Below are 5150 nucleotides of genomic sequence, written 5' to 3' on the forward strand. Positions count from 1 at the left end.
GTATAAATGTAGTAATAACTAGTAGCCAAGTGCTTAGCATTATTTTAAGCAAACTTAATCCAAGGATGGTAACACTCCCAATTAGATTTTCTACCTAAGGCATATGCATGCAACATATCCTTCATAGGCTAATTTTCCCTCTTGGCCTATCCATCGATCTTACTTTTCTCTAGGATGACATGGATAATCGAGATTCCAAATTCTAAAAAATAGGTTGATACAATTGGCCAATGAACTTAGGATCTCAATAATTTACTATTTCATTAGAAAAATCATAAATTCTACAAAGATGTTCAATAAAGAGACCAGTCAACTCTTGGCTTTTCAAGGGCATCTTTATGGAAATGAATCAAGCAATTTTCATCAACCGATCAGCCACAATCCAATTGCATTATGACCTTGATTCTTCATATGGGATAATCCTATTACAAAATCTGTAGAAATGCTCATCTACTTCTTATTGAGAATTTATAAAGGATATGACATCCTAGCTTGTTTGTGCCATCTCTTGCATATTCTCTTGCATATAAGATTCAACTAAAGTCTTCATGTGTAGCCAATAAAAGTAGCAAGTAACTAGGGTCAAAGTTCGATGTATGCCTATGCATCATGACACTTGTACAAAATTTTCTTATGATATTCAAATCATTAAGGCACACACACTTTGACCTATTTAAAAAGTAATCCATTACAAATGGAATACTTTTCTACCATCTTTATCTCAATAGCCAACTTTTAAGCATTTGGACCACCAAAGTTTTTTAGGCTACTAGGTCTATCTTAGACTAATTCCCAAATCCTACCAAAGTGAGGATTGTTTTGGCAATGCCCTTTGAGAGAAATATAGAAATTAGTCAAAATTCCAGAGAAGGACAAGGCATTAACTTCGGTGATGCAACTAAAGGCATAAGCGACCATATTAGTTGCACCCTTTTGGTAACAAATCTCAAATTCAAAATCCTACATAAGCTCCATCCATCTCGCCCTACTACCATAGAGATTGCAGAGGTACTTCAATAAAAGGTGATCATGCCATATAATAAATTAGACACCATATAAATAATGACACCAAATCTTAAGCACATGGATAACTGCCAAAACAGTTCCTTCTCTTCAATAGTGTAAGATGTTTGGGAATTTGTGAGCTTACGGCTCTCAAATGTAATAGGTCAACCATCCTAATAAATAACAATACAGATAGCATATAATCACTCGCATCTATATGAACCTCAAAAGATTTATTCAAATCGATAATCTACAACATCAATATGGTAGTAACCAACCATCTCAATGTTTGATATCATTGATCAAATTCACTAATCCAAACAACTAATGGACTAAAATGCTTCTTTCACTCCAAATACCCTTAAGAAAATATGCTAAGGTTCAACAATATGAGCATAGTCCTAAATGAACTTTCAAAAGAAATTAGTAAAATTGAAAGAGATTTAACTTGCCGTATGGTCATTGGAATAGGGCAATCTAGCACTCTCAAACTTTTTTGAGATCTATGGATACCATCAACAATCAAGCGGACATGCCTGAGATATAAAATCCTTATGTAAAAAAAATCATACTTAGATAGTTTTGCAGACAATCACTCTCATTTTAAGAGAGATAAGATAATACACAAGTGGTTCACATGCTCCTTCAACAACTTACTATAAACAAGTATGTTATCGAGAAAAACAACTATTCACTTTCCAAGATATGGAAAAATTAAATTATTCAACATTTGTTGAAAAAATGGAAGCATTACTTGATCTAAAAGGTAGGACCAAAAATTGAGTGTCCAATACTACATTCAAAACGTAGTTTTTAGGACATCCTCCAAAGCTACCCATATATGATGGTATTCGAACCGAAGATCAATCTTAGTGAAATAGCATGCAGCACAAAGTCAATCTATAAGATCATCCTTTTGGGGTAACACATATTTGTTCTTGATAGTCACCTTATTGAGACCCTTATCATGTGCAAAATATTACTATATTTTAGTAGTGATGTATGTGAACATACTTAGGACTGGTCATATACCTTTTTCCCTCTTTAGGAGTTTTTTTCCCCTCCATCTTATATATATGCTTATTCACTTTAAGTACATACTAAATCTTGTAAAACCTCTCTATTGATACCTCTCAATAGTTTTGCTCTCTCAAGCTTTTTCTTCTCCAAGCTACACTTCCATTCCTACAACCCTAAATCCAACAATTGGTATGAGAGCGGTCTTCAACCTTTGGACACAATTGTCAACATGATTTGCTTGATTTTCTCACATTGGGATGAGATTTAACAAGCATTCATAGCTTGACAAATACTATAGGAGATCCTATGTGAGGCGTTGGCATCATCAAATTTTTCATTTGAGTTTGTTTTGGCCTCCATTTGCACTACTACTACATAGGCTATTTTGTTCTTTTGTGTAGAATTTTAGATATCAATCATTTCTACATGTAAGAACCTTTACATTCTCCTTTATACTATGACACATAGCATATATTAGTTTTGTGCATATTTTCCTCTATGTAGAAAACTTTTGCATCAAGTACAATCAATGGCCATGGTTGGAAACAATGATGTATTCCATATGTGGCTATTGAGGACAAGTTAGATACTCTCTTTGCCTTCTATATCCATCATCTTCAAAAGGACACATGTTTTTCTTAAATTCATTGTAAGGAACCATCATTCAAAGGCAAGGAGGCGATGTTATGCATTTGGCTCAAGGATCTTCATGAGCATTCTCCTATTTGAGTTGCATTTGAGACCTCCAAGTTTAGGAGCATTTGAAATTCCTATTATTGATGGTCTTCTTTAATGATGATCTTCTTCCAATACTCTATTTGAATTGACATTTTATCTTTAAATACTCTCTTCTTTGAAGGCTCCTCCTCTACCTACCCTTAGATCTTGTCTTTCTACACTAACCTATTTCCCTCTCAAATTCTAGAAGCAACCACCCTCTCTGCTCCATTTCTTAATTGGTCTCGAGTGCACTTGGGCTCTAATTTAAATGGATTGCTCGGATTCAAGGGGCTGTTTGAATCCAACTAGGACAGTTAGATCCAAAGGTTCATTTGGATCTAATGGGTCATCCAAGTGTCATCATCCAGATGTGAGTTCAAGTTCAAGTCCAAGTGTTCTACCTTCTGAATATGAACACAAATGTGAAAATCTAGTGTCTTAGACCCAAGCTTTTTCTCTAATCTCTTCCCCAACACAATTGATATTGTCTCAATAATTGATGAAACATTTTAACACAACTAATCCTCCATAGCGATCATTAATCAAAGCTATTCAAATCTCTACTACAAACTATTAGATTTTTTTTAATGTTTTTTCTCTTTTCTATTGAATTATTAGTTCATATCTACTATAATCTACTTTTTCAATCAAATCGCAATCTTAACCACTCTCTCTACTTTGATATCGTAATCTACACTACTCTAGTTGTGTAGGTTTCAGATTAAGGCACGGCATGAAATCAAGAGAGCAACACCCTACCTAGTGCTTATGCTTCATATTTCATAGCACGATGGAAATGTGTATCTTGGAGCAATTGATTCCATCCGTGTCTTAGCAAAACAGAACCAAAATGTCTAGCTTCTCATATGACACTCCTATTCTTTCAAGGACTTGGATGCTCCCGAGGCTTGGTATTTGATGCCCAGATGCTTTGGGGATGTTTGCCCAATGTTTTGAGATGCTTTGGGACTGGGTTTGAGCTTCCATAGCTCGATTTATGCAAGGATTTACTGCTATATGGTAATAAGCTTAACGAAAGTCTTTATGGAGTGAATCAAGATCCAAGGAAGTGATACCATAATTTTGATGCACTTATGAGGTCTCATGGCTATAAAAGGATTAACATAGATTATTATCTATACATGAAGGTTTTGGATGGTGGTCTTATCATTTTGATTTTTTACATGTGCTTATTGATGGAATCTATCTTGGATTTGGATGCATTGAACAAAAGGTTGCAAGAAACCTTTGATACAAAGGATTTGGAGATGCATGTCATATTCTTAGCATGAGGATTCTGTGTGATAGAGGGAAGAAAGTTCTTTATCTATATCAAAAGGAGTATGTTGGGAAAATTCTTGAGCATTTCAATATGGAGAGTGGGAAGGCCATTTAAAAGGAGATAACTTCTTGTATTACTTTAGTTAAATTAGACATTGGTAGCAGCATAGCAACTTAAAAGATAGAAAGATGGTTGTGATTTGAGGAGTAGTAGCATGTGTACTAGACAAAAGACCTATCTATGGTATGAGCATCTCCTATCATATATTAGTACCATAACCAAAACATTATCCCACTCCCAATTACTCTCAAACAGAGCAGACAATAGGCCATTATCATAGATGAGATATCATTGGTAGCATCATTTCTTAGAACATCTAGACAAAGATATACAATATGGATGTCCATATGCATGTCCACATTAGAAAATATTTCTCCCATTTGGACTTAGACTATTTATACTTCACATGAAGATGGGAGAGACCACATGCATTACATGTACAAGAGTTGAGAGGATGCCCTTTGCACCTAGAAGAGTGACAATTTCTTTCATCAAAGAGCCCCTCATGTGGTTTTGTATGACATCCCCACCACATAATTTAGTATTACATCCCTCCACATGATTTGTTATTATATCCTACTCGATAGGTTATTTTGTAAACCTTGTACTTGATACTTCCTTTGCATTGATAAATTAGGAGGATTATAATTTCCCTTTGTGCCTTTTTATTTTAGGACCCATTCATAAGGAACCTTGTACCACACCTAGTGAAAACTTTTGGTGAAGTTCTCTTGAAATATTTTACTCCTCTAAAAAATTATGTGTTTATAGCATTAATTTACCCAATAGATTTTGGATGAAATGTAGAACTAAAATCAATATTCATGCCTTCTAGGAGTAAGCTCTATAACATGATCCACAGGTCTTAGGTCATTCATGCATAAAATTCATTTTTCTTGAAGACCATGTGTTTTTAAAATGAAAGTGTGAAGCAGCATGTATACTTTATTATATGTTTTGAAGGGGAGATGGAGAAGGGAGGTTTGGCTTGTGTGTGCGCACGTGTGTCCAAGGGCACCTGGGGATGGAGGGGGGGATGTTTTGTGTGTGTTGTTTTTGTCAC

This window comes from Lygodium microphyllum, chromosome 23 (assembly GCF_053477565.2).
Source record: "Lygodium microphyllum isolate KBCC chromosome 23, Lygodium_microphyllum_v1.1.10, whole genome shotgun sequence".
NCBI classification, from domain to species: Eukaryota; Viridiplantae; Streptophyta; class Polypodiopsida; order Schizaeales; family Lygodiaceae; genus Lygodium; species Lygodium microphyllum.